Source organism: Phaenicophaeus curvirostris, chromosome 6 (assembly GCF_032191515.1).
Source record: "Phaenicophaeus curvirostris isolate KB17595 chromosome 6, BPBGC_Pcur_1.0, whole genome shotgun sequence".
Lineage (NCBI taxonomy): Eukaryota > Metazoa > Chordata > Aves > Cuculiformes > Cuculidae > Phaenicophaeus > Phaenicophaeus curvirostris.
This window is the reverse complement of record NC_091397.1, coordinates 5,862,103-5,879,744: the sequence shown is the minus strand read 5'-3', so window position 1 is coordinate 5,879,744 and position 17,642 is coordinate 5,862,103.

The window sequence follows — 17,642 nt, the reverse complement described above, 5'->3', positions numbered from 1 at the left end:
GTCACTTGGGAGAAGAGGCCAGCACCCTCCTCTCTACAACGTCCTTTCAGGTAGTTGTAGAGAGCAATGAGGTCACCCCTCAGCCTCCTCTTCTCCAGGCTAAACAACCCCAGCTCTCTCAGCCGCTCCTCATAAGGCCTGTTCTCCAGCCCTTTCACCAGCTTTGTTGCTCTTCTCTGTACTCTCTCCAGAGCCTCAACATCCTTCTTGTGGTGAGGGGCCCAGAACTGAACACAGTATTCGAGGAGCGGTCTCACCAGTGCCGAGTACAGAGGGAGGATAACCTCCCTGGACCTGCTGGTCACGCCGTTTCTGATACAAGCCAAGATGCCATTGGCCTTCTTGGCCACCTGGGCACACTGCTGGCTCATATTCAGTCGGCTGTCAACCAACACCCCCAGGTCCCTCTCCTCCAGGCAGCTTTCTAGACAGACTTCTCCCAGTCTGTAGCACTGCATAGGGTTGTTGTGCCCCAAGTGCAGGACCCGGCATTTGGCCTTGTTAAACTTCATGCCATTGGACTCTGCCCAGCGGTCCAGCCTGTTCAGATCCCTTTGCAGAGCCTCCCGACCCTCCAGCAGATCGACACTTCCACCCAGCTTAGTGTCATCCGCAAACTTGCTAAGGGTGCATTCGATGCCTTCATCCAGGTCATTGATGAAGACATTGAACAGGGCTGGACCCAGCACTGAGCCCTGGGGAACCCCACTTGTCACTGGCCTCCAGCTGGATTTCACACCATTTACCACCACTCTCTGGGCCCGGCCATCCAACCAGTTTTCCACCCAGGAGAGTGTGCGCCTGTCCAGCCCAGAGGCTGACAGTTTCTCAAGCAGAACGCTGTGAGAAACTGTGTCAAAGGCTTTGCTGAAGTCCAGGAAGACCACATCCACAGCCTTTCCCTCATCCAGTAGCCGGGTCACTTTGTCATAGAAGGCGATCAGGTTAGTCTGGCAAGACCTGCCTTTTGTGAACCCATGTTGACTGGGCCTGATCACCCGGTTCTCTTGCATGTGCTTCATGATAGCACTCAAGATCACCTGTTCCATGACTTTCCCTGGCACTGAGGTCAGACTGACAGGCCTGTAGTTTCCTGGGTCCTCCCTGCGGCCCTTTTTGTAGATGGGCACAACATCAGCCAGCCTCCAGTCCAGTGGGACTTCCCCAGTCTTCCAGGACTGTTGGAAGATGATGGAAAGGGGTTTGGCCAGCACATCCGCCAGCTCCTTCAGTACCCTAGGGTGAATCCCGTCCGGCCCCATAGACTTGTGACTGTCCAGTCGGGCTAGCAAGGCTCTGACCACCTCCTCTTGGATCATGGGAGCCTCATTTTGCTCCTCTAGCTCCTGGGTTTGTACACAGGCGGAACGACCCTCCTTACGACTAAAGACTGAGGCAAAGAAGGCATTAAGTACCTCAGCCTTTTCCTCATCCCCTGTTACTGTTGTCCCTTCTGTGTCCAATAGGGACTGTATGGTCTCCCTAGTCCTCCTTTTATTATTTATATATTTGTAGAAGGATTTTTTGTTATCTTTCACTGACTTGGCCAATCCAATTTCTAGCTGAGCCTTAGCCCTTCTGATTTTTTCCCTACACAATCTCACTTCCCTCCTGTAGTCCACCCAAGAGGCCTGTCCCTTCTTCCAGAGGCCATAAACATTTCTTTTCTTCTTGATATCCCTCAAGATCTCTCTATTCAACCAAGCTGGCTTTCTCCCCTGCCGGCTTTTTTTCCGGACCACGGGGATGGCTTTCTCCTGAGCTGCTAGGACCACCCCTTTGAAGAGCTCCCAGCCCTCCTGGGCTCCCTTGCCCTTGAGTACTGTCTCCCATGAGACTTCACCAACCAGCCTGCTGAAGAGATCAAAGTCAGCCCTCTGGAAATTTAATGTTACCGTCTTGCTAACCACCCTCTTCACTTCACCTAGAACAGAAAATTTTATAATCTCATGGTCGCTTAGTCCTAGGCGTCCACCTACCGCCACATCCCCTACAAGGCCTTCTCTGTTCACCAACAGGAGGTCCAGGAGGGCACCTTCCCTGGTTGGTTCATTCACCAACTGTGCAAGGAAGTTGTCTCCCACGCACTCCAGGAACCTCCTAGACTGCTTCCTTTCTGCTGTGTTGTACACCCAGCAGATATCAGGCAGATTGAAGTCTCCCACCAGAACGAGAGGCATCGATCTAGAGATTAACCCCAGCTGTTTATAGAAGAGCTCATCAGCTGCTTCTCCTTGGTTGGGTGGTCTGTAACAGACTCCCATCACAAAATCTACCTTCTGGTGGGCTCCTCTGATTTTGACCCACAGGCACTCAACCTCCTCATCTCCACAATCCATCTCAGTGATGTCCAAGTCCTCCCTTACAAAGAGGGCTACCCCACCTCCTCTCCTACCCTTCCTGTCCCGCCTGAAAAGCTTATACCCCACCATAGTCGTACTCCAGTTATATGAGTCGTCCCACCACGTTTCCGTGATGGCAACAACATCATAGGCCCCTTGCCCTACGACAGCTTCCAGCTCTTCCTTCTTATTTCCCATGCTGCGTGCATTGGTGTAAATGCACTTCAGCTGAGCTGCCGAGCCTTCAGCCCTCCTAGAGGGAACAGGGTTCGTTCCCAACTGCCTGGTAACTGGATCAGTTGACACCAGAGTGCCTGCATCTCCCTTAACACCCCGAGGTGTGTTCTCCCCCACTTTTTGTGCGGTGAGGTACTGGTGGTCCTCGCCCGCGCACCCTCTCCCAATCACCAATTCCCCACATCCAGGCTCATTCCTGTCTAGCCTGGGCTCAACCCCCTCCCCCTTCACATCTAGTTTAAAGCTCGATTTATGAGCTTGGCTAGGTTTCTGGCAAGGGCTTTAGCCCCCCTAGGAGACCCATGTGTCCCGCCCTTAGCGAGAAAGCCTGGGGGTGCATGAGCCCCCCCATGATCAAAAAAACCAAAGCCCCTCTCCTCGCACCAGGCTCGGAGCCAGGTATTAATCGAATTCTTCCTCCTGGCTTCCCCCTCCTCTCTATTTAGCATTGGGATGGAGCAGAATACTACTTGTGCCCCAGAGCCCTCCATCACTTTCCCAATTGCCCTGAAGCCATTCTTGATGGCTTTGGCCTTTTTGTTTGTTAGGTCATCATTACCAGTTTGGACTACTATCAAAGGATAGTAGTCCGTCTCGTGAACCAGGGAAGGAAGTTTTCTAGCTACCTCCTTCCCTGATGCACCTGGCAAGCAGCAGACCTCTCTGTGGAGCGGGTCCGGTCTGCAGATGGGTCCCTCCGTTCCTTTTAGGACTAGACTGCGGAGAATTGTTCAGCTCACCTAAAGTGCAAACCTACCTTATATCAGGTCAACAGCCTTGTAGACTCTTTTAACCATACCAGCTAGAGGTTGGTTTACTTACCTGCACTGGGCAGCTGCTGTAATTTGTGTTAGCCTAGCCTGTTGGATCCTGAGTGCTTTCCTCTTCTAAATGGCCAAGGCAATGCATCCAGATCAGTGCCAGAATCCAAAACTGAGCGCAGACAATAGCTGCTACTCTGCTGCAGCTAGTGGTAAAGCCTCACCTTAAACGCAGCCCCCAAGGGAATGGGGAGGCCAGTCTTCACTTCAGATACTTTGGGGGATCTCCAAGGACTCTAGTTGTCAATGTGTGTGCAACACGATTTAGTCCAGAATATTTATGTATCTGACAAGATTCTCCACTTAACTAGCACATGTTGATGAATCTACCAAGATCTTCAATCATATTTATTTATACTTTGACGACATGGGGAGGATGCTCATGACCAGTAATTCTGGAAGCAGTTGTCTCCATAACAGTGATAAGACAGCATTTCCGTATATACCTAATACGTAAAAAAAACTAACAGTATCACCTCTTCAGAACTTGTAAAGAATTGAATTAAATTATACAAGTCTGGAGAAGCATAAATAATGATATTTCTAGACATAAAAATAGCCAGGCAGAGGCAAAGGTTCTGTTGTATCCAGCTTTGTGGATTTTGTTGTACTAGCATGTTTCAAGCTCCCTCTTGTATTCACAAGAGAGGATTTTCATTTAATATAAATAACAGAGTGATGTTCACTGGTAAAGAAAGTTTCCAAAGCTCTAGACTGCAACTAAATTTATTGTAGCCAGGTAGCATAATGTGTTTAATGGTCGTATTTTTCCTATTACTGAGACTTGCACAGACTAAGCAATTTAGTCTGTTGTCTCCGTTACTGTACCAATGCTATCACAACTGCTCAGTATGGTAGGCAAAAGTATTTACTGTACAAACAGAGCTCTTGGAAGTGTTCCAGCATTTAAGTCGTACTGTTTGACGAAGGAGTAGGCTGACTGCGCTGATAGCAGTCGAGCAGTAATGCAGTCATCAGTGAACTGAAATAACTTGAATAGAGTTTGGATTAAGTTACTTCAAAGCTTCAGAAGTGAATGGCTCTCCCATAAAATACCAACTGGCTTGACGGACGCAAATCTGGTGGCATGAGAGTTGAATTGGTTTCTCTGTTTCAGACCAAGAAAAGGTGCTTTAAAGGCACATTTCTCCTGGGGATGCCCAAACAACACACAAACACAGGTACTGTGATGAAAAATTGTCAGGAATTGTTGCAGTTGTTACTTCATTTTCATGACTCTCTCATACTCTTCATTATTGCTTCAGGCCCTTGAAACACAACAGAGAGCTCTGAAATGTGTCCCTTCAGAGCAACCAGCATCACTTTCTTCTCAGAAGACACTGGTAGCATTGATTAATGTCCAGCACTTTGAATCAGAAAGACTATATACAAGATACTGAAAGCTATAAAAGCATATTAACATATACTCTAACAGATAGTGAAGAAAGTAATTTTAAGTCTCAGTCAACATCTCATTTATAATACCTGTATACAAGGTAAATGAGAGAAATTGGTTTTGTTAGTATCTTGTCCTCAAAAATACAGAAAAGGCAATATTTACTGATTTTTCAAAACCATAGAATCACCATAGGTGAATTCCTAAATCATATTTCTGACATTTGAATAGAATACGAGCCAAAAAGGAACATGAACAGAAAAAGGAAATACAGCCATTTTTTGTATTTATCCAATAAAATACAATAAAATGTATCAAACTGAAAAACATTCAAAAATCCATGTGTGACATAGTAAATCATCAGAAAAGCATATCATATTGCAAATGTAAAATCGGGTCACACTTACAAAAAAGAAAATTGCTCAGGTATGGTTTTCCACTTGCAGTAAAAGCTGGTTCTTAAAGCCCATAAAGTATTGGTTTGGAAAATCTCCCATTTACATTTGTGAACGCTTGATTCTCAGGTCCATTAACTGGCAGAAAATAGCATTGAATTAGATATGAATTCCATCTACGCTTTGACTGATATTTAATGATATGCGATGCATTACAAGTTTTAATGTCTAACAAGCACATGCAGCTTCATTTCAATAGAATTGCTATTACCATTTTCCAGGATTACACTGAAAAGTGCCCATCTTATTATTTGTATTTGATTTTCTCCATGTTTCCTCTAATTGTTTATTCATAATAGAAATAATGTTAGTCTCGACACTTCAGATAATTAATGATGCACAGAAAAATCAGTATTCTTTGCTGATTATTCATAGTTACTTGGATATTGCAATAGTTGTGCTAATGGGGAAATCTATCCTTGGTGTAATTATAAGAATAGATTGAAATTGCATTGAAAAAAATTGATCCACTCTGTTTCTGTCTTCCATGAAAGAACTCACTAGAGAGAGAATAAGAAGCTCTTGATGCTTATTAAAACTGTTATTGAAATACTTCATTTTAATTACTTCTTATTTTCTCGGATAATACTGAATGTAGCTCATTTTAATTTGGATGACTGATTGTCAGGATCCAATAACTGCTTTTTCAGCCTGCACCCTATTTTTACATGAGTGTACTAATAATGAAATTGCTGGCATGATAGGTTGGCATCGCTTATTTTTTTTCCAGAAAAGTCATGGAAAAGGAGTGAAGTAATAGAATGATGAAAATTGGAGACCTGTAACCCCCAAATGCAGTCTTGACACACAAAAAATATTCAGTCTATATGCACATATGAAAATTTATGAAATGTTTGCCTTTTTGTGGGTAACTGTAAGCCAAAGTGGTGACATTGATCCATTCACTGCAGTGTGACACCTAACAATGGGTTTGGACCTCACTCTTCCTAGGAAGTGGAAATGTCCATCATGCTTTTTTGATATGGTAGTTATTAATTCTTTTATTATGTATTCTGATAACATCTAAAACAACTAAATTTGGAATATTAGTTACTGCCAGTTCACACGTAGGGCTTGTTACTTGTGCATCTCCTTCTGTTTTTACAAATTTTTGTCTCCTAGCTGATGGCAGATCTCATGTTCAGAAAACAGAAGTGAATCTCATGAGGTTCAACAAGGTCAAGTGCAAGGTCCTGTACCTGGGTCAAAGGGATCTGCGGTTTCAATACAGGCTGGGGGATGATGTGATTGAGAGTGTCCCTGCGGAGAAGGACTTCGGGTGCTGGTTGATGAGAAGCTCAACATGAGCCACCAATGCATGCTCACAGCCCAGAAGGCCAAACGTGTCCTGGGCTGCATCAAAAGAAGCGTGGCCAGCAGGGAGAGGGAAGTGGTGAAAGAACATGATTGTTTTTGGAACCTGAATATAACTACTGCAAAGGACTCTACTGCTGGAAAAGCAATCAAAGGAATATTTGTGGATTTGGGATTTTCACAGCAGTGCTGAAGAACCTCTGTGCAGTTTATGTGACTGCTTTAAGGCTCAATTTGTTAAATGTTATTTCTTCAGGTGCACAGAAATGAAACTACTCTTTCAGATTTGCTTATAAGCTAGAATTGGTAAAAATACAAACTTCTTATAGATCGAGGCTTCTTTCAAAAGTACTGGAGCATGAAGATGGAGAAAGCAATGTGTATAGTGAAACAGGGTACTCTAGAAAAGTATGTTGATTATATCCACTGCAGATACCAATTAGTTTTTACCAATTTCCCAGCTATGTATATGAGTCCAGGTAGTTCTTAGTCTACTTTTGGCTTTAGATCTTTTTGGCATTTAGTTTTGAAATGACAGGTTGTAATTATGAGTTTTCACATCTAATATGTATTAAGTAATCTATCAAAATACAATTAAGAAAACGAATTTGGACTATATAATCAATCTGATAGCAAGAAGATTGGTTTTTTCCCTTTTACCGCATAATGCAGAATACACAAACGCAATTTGTTTGTAACTAGAATCCGTTCAGCTTAAACATTTAGGGATTTCTTTATGACTTGACTGCTCAGAGTAGGTCTCCATGGGAATAAAAGACTGGAATGCATTACATATGTGAAGACACAAGACAGAGTATATTGCATAAGTCTTTGGACTGTCCCTGCAGCACTGAATTAAAAGCTTAATTAAATGTTTATCATGTAGACATGCAGGGTTTTTACTTCCAAACATTGTTATCCAACTAGAGGGTACAGGTTCAGCGCTCTGCTGAAATCCCAAGGTCCTGCTCTTCCTCCTGCCTTGCTTCTTGCCTCTGAAAATCATCCGATCCTGTACCTGCTGATACAGCTTCTTAAAATGACAGAGTCAGAACCAGCAAAAATATGAATATATCATTTCACAATTTAATAAATCATAAATATAAATCATTTTACTATGTAAGAGGAAAAGTTCCAGATCCCAAGGCAAGTGAGGGCCTTCTTGCCAGGAGCAAAGTGATAACAAGTCACTTTCTTTTTTTTGTAGCAACAAGCTGTTGGAGCAGCTCAGCAGTATCTGAAACTTTACCAGTGGCACAGCTGATGGAGCTTGCCCATCATCAGTTTTGAGCTGTGTAAGCACCCCTAACTGAAAAGCACACGAGCCAATACCCTAATACTGTCTGCTACTCTAATTAAAAATCATCCTTGTCAATTGCTCAAAGGAATTCCAGACTGTGAAAGGAAATGCTAATACCTCTCATCAGTGTTTCATTTGTCACCATCACCGTAGTACAGGTGTAGATCTGTGAATTGTGTTAAACAACAGAGTTAGCATCTGGCATGACATATCTATTCTCTTCCCCTTTGTTTCACAAAGGGAGCATTGTGCATTTAGCAGGGCTAGTGGTTTTGCTAGGATTTCAGGGTGGGAGTAAGAACATTAACTTTGACATTTAATGTAGAATTTTGGAGAAATGTAAGCATCTGTGTCCCAGAAAGGAATTTCATTTGGCAGATTTTCAGCAACATATACTGTTGGCAGTTTAATTCATTCACTTCCTAAACAAAAGTACTTCATTAATTGCAGAAGCACTCTTTGTCTAAGCATTTAAGCAGAAACTTGGTACTGAAGCACTTGTGATTTAATGCAAGAGTCATGGTAGTTGGGGAAAAGTAAACAAACTCATTCTCTTCCAGGGCTAACTTTATAGAGTCTTAGAATCATTAAGGTTGGTAAAGGCCTCTAAAATCATCAAGTTCAACTGTCAGCCCAACACCGCTGTGCCTATTAAACCATATCCTGAAGTGCCAAATCTACGTGTTTTTTTAGTATCTCCAGGGATGGTGACTCCACTGCTTCCCTGGGCAGCCTAGTCCAATGCTTCACCACTCTTTCAGCAGAGACATTTTTCCCAATATCCAATCTAAACTTCCCCTAAACATCTTGAGGCCATTTTATCTCATCCTATCACTTGTTACTCGGGAGAGGAGACCAATACTCTCCTTGCTACAACCTCATTTCAAGTAGTTGTAGAGAAAGATGGGGTCTCCTCTCTATCTCCTTTTCTCCAGGCTAAACATCCCCAGTTCCCTTAGCTGTTCCTCACAAGACTTGTTCTCCAGACCCTTCCCCAGCCTCATTGCATTCCTCTGGACACATTCCAGCAGTGCAACGTCCTTCCTGTAGTGAGGAGCCCAATACATTCGTTTGCAGAGTTGACATGATTGGTGCCTGATTTGTCTCTTTTTCAAGTGGTTGATTTTGCATTGATCTGTGCACCGGAACTGGCAAGGTCGTGATCTGTAAATCTGCAAGAACTGTGAAGCTATAAATGAAAGGATGTCGTGTATCAGAAAACCTGTACATCCATCAGTATGTTATAAAATAAATTAAATATCAGAAGAAAGTCATACATGTATTGTTTACAGGTTTATATACAGATGTGTGCTTACAGCAAACATTTCACAATTCCTTTTCCAAAAAGATGTTTTTCATGGTGTTTTATAGAGGTAAATGTGGAAACTTCATACTGAGAATATTTAGAGCTCTCTCCTTTTTTCAAACAGAACATGGGACAATCTAATCAAGCTTTGAAATATTTTAGTAAAGCTAGAAACAGCAGTGACTGGGACCAAAGAGCTGTCAGCAATATGATTCAGATTTGTCTAAATCCTCTTGGACTTTGGCTCTGGTGTGTGCCGTATGACCAGAAGTTTTCTGACAGGCTTTTTGTAACATATTAAATGATTTTTATGCTCTAGTGAACTTAGCCATTCCTTCTATTGTTTAGGTTAAGACTGCTTTCCCAAGAAATGCTGTTTCTCTATCAAATCCAAAACTTCTGCTTGTATTTATGTCTGTAAGTTAAGTTGGCTGCTGCCTTGAGGTTTTCCTGTGATTTTTCATTGAATTGTCAAGTACAGCGCCCTTTTATAGAGTTCTTTTCAAGGTCTAAACCAAGTTTTAACACTCAGCATAATACTAATTTGATTCACCACTTGCAATGAGTTATCCCATTATTCTCCAAGGAGAGAAAAAGGTGCCACCATTGCCTCAGCTCCTTTAGAGCTCACAGTGTTCTCTCACCTTTGGTCACCACAAGCTCTTCAAGAACAGCATGAACCTATTAGGAGCTCATGCTGTGCTTTAAGTTTGAGGACTTTGGTATAGCATTTAGCACCAAAACAAGCATTTTGAGTTCTTCAAGATGTGAAAGCCATCTTCTCTTTCCTTTCCATTCCCATCTTTCTGCATCAGCGCATGTTTGGTGAAAAGCGGTCAGGTCTGTTACTCCAGACAAGTATGTACTCAGCATCATATCCTGAAGTTACACAATTCAGTTTGAGCGTCTGTTCTGCTGTAGACAAAGATGCATATTGCTTTATATTAGTCACTATTTGACAAACTAGGAAATACCATATAGACTTCAATATTGCAGCAATTTTTAGAAGAAGGAAGCTGTGCAATAGGGTGCAAGAAGTGTAGAAAAATTACCAAAGGAGTTTTGTCCTTGCTTTCAAGAGGACCAAAATCAGCTAAAGATGCCACAGAACTACTGTGTAATGGCTACTACAGACATGTGCAGTGTAGAAAAAGCTCTCACTGTTTTTGTAGAAATGGCAAAAAAATGAAGTAATAATTCTGCAGATCTTTTTATACACATTCCTTCTTGTTATAAATTGCTAATAGTCTTCTGCTTCGCTTTTCTATGTATTTTTTTCTCCACAATGAATAGCATTTGCTTTTTAACTTTAAACTAAGTGCCTTGAAATTAACTTAATAAGCATATTAAAATGCTTGGAGGTTAGTACCTTCACTGGATTTTTCCATGTTGAGTAAGGACTAAAAGAGACAGAATGTGCATTAGTTATCTTGTGCTTATTCCTATTCACATAAGGTCAAAGTACTTTTACAGTAAACACACTGGGTGAGATTCTGATGTCATTGACACTAAACTTTTCCATTAATTTCAGCACAGTTAAGAGTACTAGTATTTATAAAGGTTCATAGAGTGATTTTTCTAAACCGCACTGTTTACTTGCATGTAGGAAATCACACCCATACCTCTTAAAAGTTATGAAAACAGCGGATTTCAGTGAACTGCATACAAGCACCACAATTACTTAAAAAACTGAAACCAGAAATTGAGTTCTGTACTGAATATTCTGCAGAATCTGGAGGCAAGATCAAGCTGCTCTGCTGGTTAAAGTAAATAAATAGGACATTATTTCTCAAGACTTACTCTTTCAGTTCCATGATGTGCATAATTACCTTGAATTATCGACATTTTGCTCCTTTCCTAAGATTTTCAATGTACTTAATACTGGGAAATAGTAGTGAAACTACAGCTAGCTGAAAACTCTGGCCCTGATCCAGTAAAATATTAAATTACATGCTTCCTTTGTGCGAATATGTATACTTAATGATGTTAATAGTGTTATATGAATGCTTAAAACTCATTATCAATCATTAAACATATTAAAGCGGTTAACATGCTTTACTACTTAAAGGAGCCCTCTGACCTTGATTTGATTAGCAGTGTTTTGAATGATTAAGAGTTAGATCATCCAAATTCTTCATACTGCACTGAGGAAATGTCACATTGACAGCATCCAGTTGTAAAAGGTTATTCCTGGAAATTGTATCTAACATGGAAGATGGCTTTCCTTTTGAATCTTCTAAATGTTCAGACAAGCTGAAAAGCTCTTACATGTGTTTTAATTATAAGTACTTTCAATCCATGTATTCCATCTAGCTGTAGACATATGTTACTCTAATAAAAATATTTCACATATAAATTCCTCTGTATTATGACATCCTAAGAACCCATCTGTAGGAATTCAGCTACAAGGTAAAAAAATATAAGTGCAGTTATATGTTTAGTGAGTTTTTTGTGCTATATTGTGTGTTTACTATAAATATAAGTGCTGAGGTTTATTTCACAGTCTGTTAACAACTGCTTTTGTTTTGCATTATAAGACAGCGCAAGATATGATAGAATCACTAGCATATGAACGGAGATTGCTGTAATTTATGTGATTTATATTTTCTTAGAACAAGAGCATTTGAAGTATTTTGGCAATGGCCCAGCCCTGTGTGATACTTGGAACAGACTGCCAAGGCCAGAATTCAACTACAACAATTAGCAAAAGTAAACTGGATGTTGTCAGATGCTGAAGAGTCAAAAAAAAAAAGTGGGGTGTTATTTGTTGTTACTCGTCTCTCAGTTCATTGATCACTATGTATTGGTTTTCTCTCCAAATATGACATATATAAATGGAGTACCCTTCAGTCCAAGGAAGTTATGTTGGCATCTGGGCTCTTAAAAACCCAGCAACATGACAGGCTCCTTTCCCAGGACTGAAATGGCTGTGAATGTGTTAGCCCTTATTTCCCCGTCCTGGGTAGTGGGATCCTACCAAGTGTTTGGTACCTGCCTTGCAAACTGGATCAGGATCTAAGGTGAGAAAGACCTTATTACCTAGCAAAGTTTTTTACTTGAAGCCCTCTTTTTTTGGGCTTTCCTTACACAATGTACTCATTAATCTAATTAAAATGTCAAAATATAAAAGAAATTGTACTGCAAGTCACAGGTTCATTATCTTACTGGTTTCTGGGATATCCTGTTTTAACCCAAAATCTATTGTGGTATCAGATCTAAAGTGCCATTTTTATCTCAAATTAACCTCAAGAAGCTATACGGAATCATAGAATCATTAAGGTTGATAAAGACCTCTAAGATCATCAAGTCCAACCATCAGCCCGATACTACCTTGCCTACAAAACCATGTCCCAAAGTGCCACATCTACATGTTTTTCAAACACCTCCAGGCATGGAGACTCCACCACTTCCCTGGGATGCCTGTTCCAATGCTTCGCTACTCTTTCAGAAAGAAATTTTTCCTGCCATCCAATCTAAACCTCCCCTGGTGCAACTTGAGGCTTCAAAGATGTTGAAGGAGCTGGAACATCTCTCCCATGAGGAGAGGCTGAGAGAGCTGGGACTGCTCAGCCTTGAGAAGAGAAGACTTGCAGGGAGAATTTCATCAATGTCTATAAATGTTTGAAGGGAGGACGTGAAAGAAGATGAACCCAGGCTCTTTTCAGTGGTTTCCAGTGACACTGGGCACAGCTGAGACACAGGAGGGAACCTCTGAACAGCAGGAAACACTTTTCTACTGTGACGGTGGTGACCACTGGCACTTGACAAAGGTCAATCTGTGTTACATGGAGTATCAGACAGCTGGACTGACATATACATTCCTAGCAAGAGAATACAACACGTGCATCAACAATTATTAGTCTAAAGTGTTGGCTTGTTGAACTTGGGTTTGCATTGTTTTGTGTTTGACTTGGTCCAAGAACTCTCCATATTTATAATTTTTTTCCTGCTTCATGGCCCCATGGGAACTATGCAGTGTGGAGGTGTTTGTGTAACCTTGGACTGTGCGGTGAATAGGTCACTACTCCCCCTTTTTTTCCACACAGAGAACAGTTCTGATCAGTTTAATTAGTAGTGAGTAGAGATAAATTTTATTAATCACAAATCTAGACACAGTTTCTTATCAGATACTTTAGGATAAAAATATTTTTTGTTGGAAAAACTCTATCACTTTATTAAAGAGGTTTCAGTATCTGGTTGTTCTTAGCTGCCTGGGTAAGTTGCACTTGAAGCGTTTGAGCTGGGAAAGGGTGAACCTCTCAACTTCTGACTTAGTGGCACAGATTAGAGCATATCAATTTTTTCTCTACAGTTACTGTGCTGGAACAAAACCTTATGTGAATATGATTATTCTAGATGGAAGGGTTTTTCCTCTGCTGAAGGAACAAGATCTCTATGAGAAAGATCTGGTGGAGCTCTGAGAGAGAGGCAGGAAAGCCTACAACCCCTAATACCAGGGGAATTAGGCTGGTGCAGAAGCATCTGGCAGTTATGGTGGGGTTGTAGGGACTACAGGGAAGAGAAGTCAATTTATATGACAACTTCGCATCTTGAAGCCTATTTACAGTATTTTTCACCCACAGAGGCTTTCAAGACGGCCTCCAGGATGGAGAGCAACCACAGTATCACCACATGCAAGTCTCAGTCACAGGCTGAGAGAGCACGGTTGTTCAGCCTGGAGAAGAGAAGACTCCAAGGAGACCTTATAGCAGCCTTCCAGTACCTGAAGGGGGCCTGCAGGAAAGCTGGGGAGGGACTTTTTACAAGGGCATGGAGTGATAGGATGAAGGGGTATGGCTTTAAATTGGAGGGGGAAAGATTAGACTAGGCACACACTCTGTTTTTGCAGAGGCACGGCATGGCTTGAGAGTAAAATACGTTGTCATTTGATCCAGGTATCCCTCCAGATTGCCTATGTTGACTTACTGGGGTATTACTATAACAGCTGCAGTGGAACTCTTAGCAGCAGCAACTGGGTCATGACTGCTGCCCATTGCCTCAATGTGTGAGTAGGGTAAAAAGCATTAAAACTCCTGTTCTGATCCTCATTCTTGCTGCAGATGGTAACTGGACTCTTCTCACCCTCTGAGCTCCCCACTGGTGCCATTCCTTGCACAGCCGGACATCTCGCTGTGCACTTAATCAAGGGAACTGGGAAACTGTTTGCTTTAGCCTTGATTTTGCACGTTAATTGATGACTTCCTGGGAGCAGAAATCAAGCTGATTGCTGATTTGCATGAGAGGAGGTGCGTTTGCATGAATGTGAGCTTTTTGAATGGGTTTGCTTCCTGAAAAACCTGCACAGAGATGGAAAGATTGAACAAAAGATATGCTTTCTAACTCATGCGGCGTGGTGTACAATTTGCTCTGGAGCATGTCTGACATGCAATGCCTAAATGATATAGTGTGGTACCAATAAACAAACACTCCTCTTTAATTACTCATGCCTTTAGCCAATGTACTTACTGTGAAGTATGACAAACTGATCATTCACACTCTGTTTTGAACAGATGCAGAGATGCAAAATGAATGTTCTCATTCAAGACGAAGCTCAGCACTCTGTTAGCTGATGCTGCACCTTCACTTGCTTCTCCAGCAAACTGCAGACAGCATTTGCCTAATTCATTAGATCATTTAGCTACAGTCCATTGAAAATCTTCTGGTGGAAGCTGCTTTAGGAGGTCTGACAGAAGACCTCAGTGGTGCAGGAATTGCGCTGCAAAGCTAGCAGTGGGGAGTAGTTTTTACATTAATTATTCTGTGATTCTTTTTCAGGCCACCAGGAACAACCTACTGAGCAGCTCTGAGTGAGCACAGTCTTCTGGAGGTGGATGGCACCGAATGTTATATTGGTATAGATAGAGTCTTCATTCATAATGACTGGAATCCCTATGACATCACCACTGGATAATTATTTTGAATATGGCTAAACGGTATTTAGCATCCTGTCCTGCTTATGTTTATGTGTATATTCAGTCCAGTTCCCAGTGAGGCTGGATTTGTAGGAATCACTAGAAGAGGATGTAATGGAGATTTCCCAAATGGCCTCCTCTCTTAGAATCATAGAACCATGGAATCATTTAGTTTGGAAAAGATCTTTAAGATCATCAAGTTCAACCGTTAACCTAGTACTGCCAAGTCCAGGCAGTGCTGCCCCTGGCTTGTCACTCTTCTTCTCCACAGCCACTCTGTTTACATGGACAGCTGAGGTTGCTGCAAGTTTTGGCTATGTCTAAGTTGCACCATCTGGACAGCTTAGGTGGAAAAGGAGGATGCTGTGAGGCCTCCTTTCTCCCAGGGGCTCCACCTGGCCTTAGAGTCAAGGCAAGGAGGTTTGGCGTGGATATCTGTTACATCTACCTGCATGCCCTTCACTACAGAGGTGGCTTCTGGCAAAAGCAACCATGCAGAGCCTTTACAAAGTAATGAACAAATACGTGAAATATTTGATTGTGTAAATACATGAATATAACATCGAAAGATATAGAAATAAAACAGGTTATACAATTATACATAAGACAATTATAGCATTGTATAATTATTGGTCTATAGATACTTAGTGTATTTTTTGTGCGGTTTTATTATTATAGCAGAACCTTGTTAAAATCAGGTTCTGAGTTAAGCAAAAGCCTTTATCGTCTCATATATTTTAACTCTAGTTGCTTTCTTTTTCACTGCCTTATCTTCCCAGGACCCTTTGAATATACCTGTTTGCAAAGCATAAAGGGGACCAGCATTTCCCTTCTGCTTGGTTCCTTGTAGCTGGAGAGTGCACTGATTTTTTAACAGACATGCTGTGCAAATGGACATTGCTGGGCAGGACTGTGTGTAATGCAACGTGCTCTGGTCAGTTTGCTCACAGTCACTGCATTTGCAATAGTGGTGGTGGGAATTAAAGGTTTCAGCCCTTCCTGGGTTATGTATATGTATGTGTGTGTGCGTAGACTGAGATAATAAATAGTGGATTTGATCTTTGCAACATCTTGGGAAACTTTGGGCTGCTGGGGAGCAATCATCCCTTTCCAAAGAAAGCAGCACAATTTTTTTTTATTTTTTTATTTTTATGTTCAGGACAGGGGTTAACTAACTGATGCTCCTTAATCCTATGAGGTCATTCCTCGATTGTTTGGATAATTTGGCTTAGTATGTTCTCCTCCTTCTTCTGTCCCAGGGTGACTCTGGTGGCTCTCTCAGCTGTTACAAAGACAACTGCAAGCAAGTCTATGGGATTGTCAGTGTTGGGCTAGTTCCATACTGTAACGCCAAACAAGAAGCCGACTGTCTTCACACACGTGTCAGCCTGTGTGGACTGGATCTACAGTGTAAGTCGCTTGGTACCTGCAAGGTAAATTCATGCATCTCACATGAAGGCAAGGGACTGCTAGAGAAATTGGAGACTTTCATTTATTAAACTATTCGGAGTGGAACTGGGAGATCTGGGGAGATCTAAAATCATGATATTTGGTTCTGCTTTGGGAATAGTCAAACAATTGTAAGGAAGGAGCTGCTGCCTTGGAGCTGAAGTGTGCTGCTGAGGACACCAGATAAAATTCAAGCCAGGCAGGAGCTGGGTGCTGTGTCCAAAAAATGGACATTGCCATTCACCTGGACAAAACTTTACTGCAGGAAACCACTGAAGGTCGTTCACTGACTGGTGAATGGGAAATGTAGCATAGATAAAGCATCTCTACAAGTGTAGTCCAGTAGTGCCACACTATAGTCAGCTTTGCCTTTGGAAATGACCAAGGAGCTCCCAGAAATAATGTCTGGCACAAGGAGAAGCTGTTTTTCAGGCCCAGGAAGTTTTGTGGAAATGCCTCTGTAAACTGTGGGGCCTGCTGGAAAGAAAGACAAGGAGAGGTATTTTAAATCACTGCAAAGAAGCAGGAATCTACTGTAGTCTATAAACCTTTCTGGGTGGGAACAGGGAGGTAGAACAGTCCCCTGGTCCAGCTGGGAATAAGCACTTCTTCCAAGCACTTAGATGGGATGGAGACGTGTTACTTTGTCTACTGACTTCACCCCTTTCTTGTTTTCCAGACTTCCCTCTCCCCTTTTGCTGTGTATGAGATGAGCATCTATGGATGAAGGACTTTGACTCAGCATTTTTTTGCATTTTCATCTACTCGTGTCCCTTCTCTCCCCAGACTGAAAAATCTGCTCTGTTTGGAATGCACATTTCTGCTCACCAAAAGCCACTAGAGGGCATTGGCAAACCGAAGGAACATCCAACATCTCTATCACTGACTCATTTCTAAAGAACTTCTGCGGAACTAGAGCGATAAAAAGGCATGTCCACAGCCTTGCACTCTGTCCTTCATGTTTGCTTACAGACACACAGATAAGCAATGACATACAGGAGCTGCTTTTCGCTGCCCTTATCCACAGGCCCAATTTGCAAACAGATAAATCTTCCTTATCATGGCAAGCACAAATGAAAATGAAACCAGTGGCGCTTGCTGTAAGGCTTG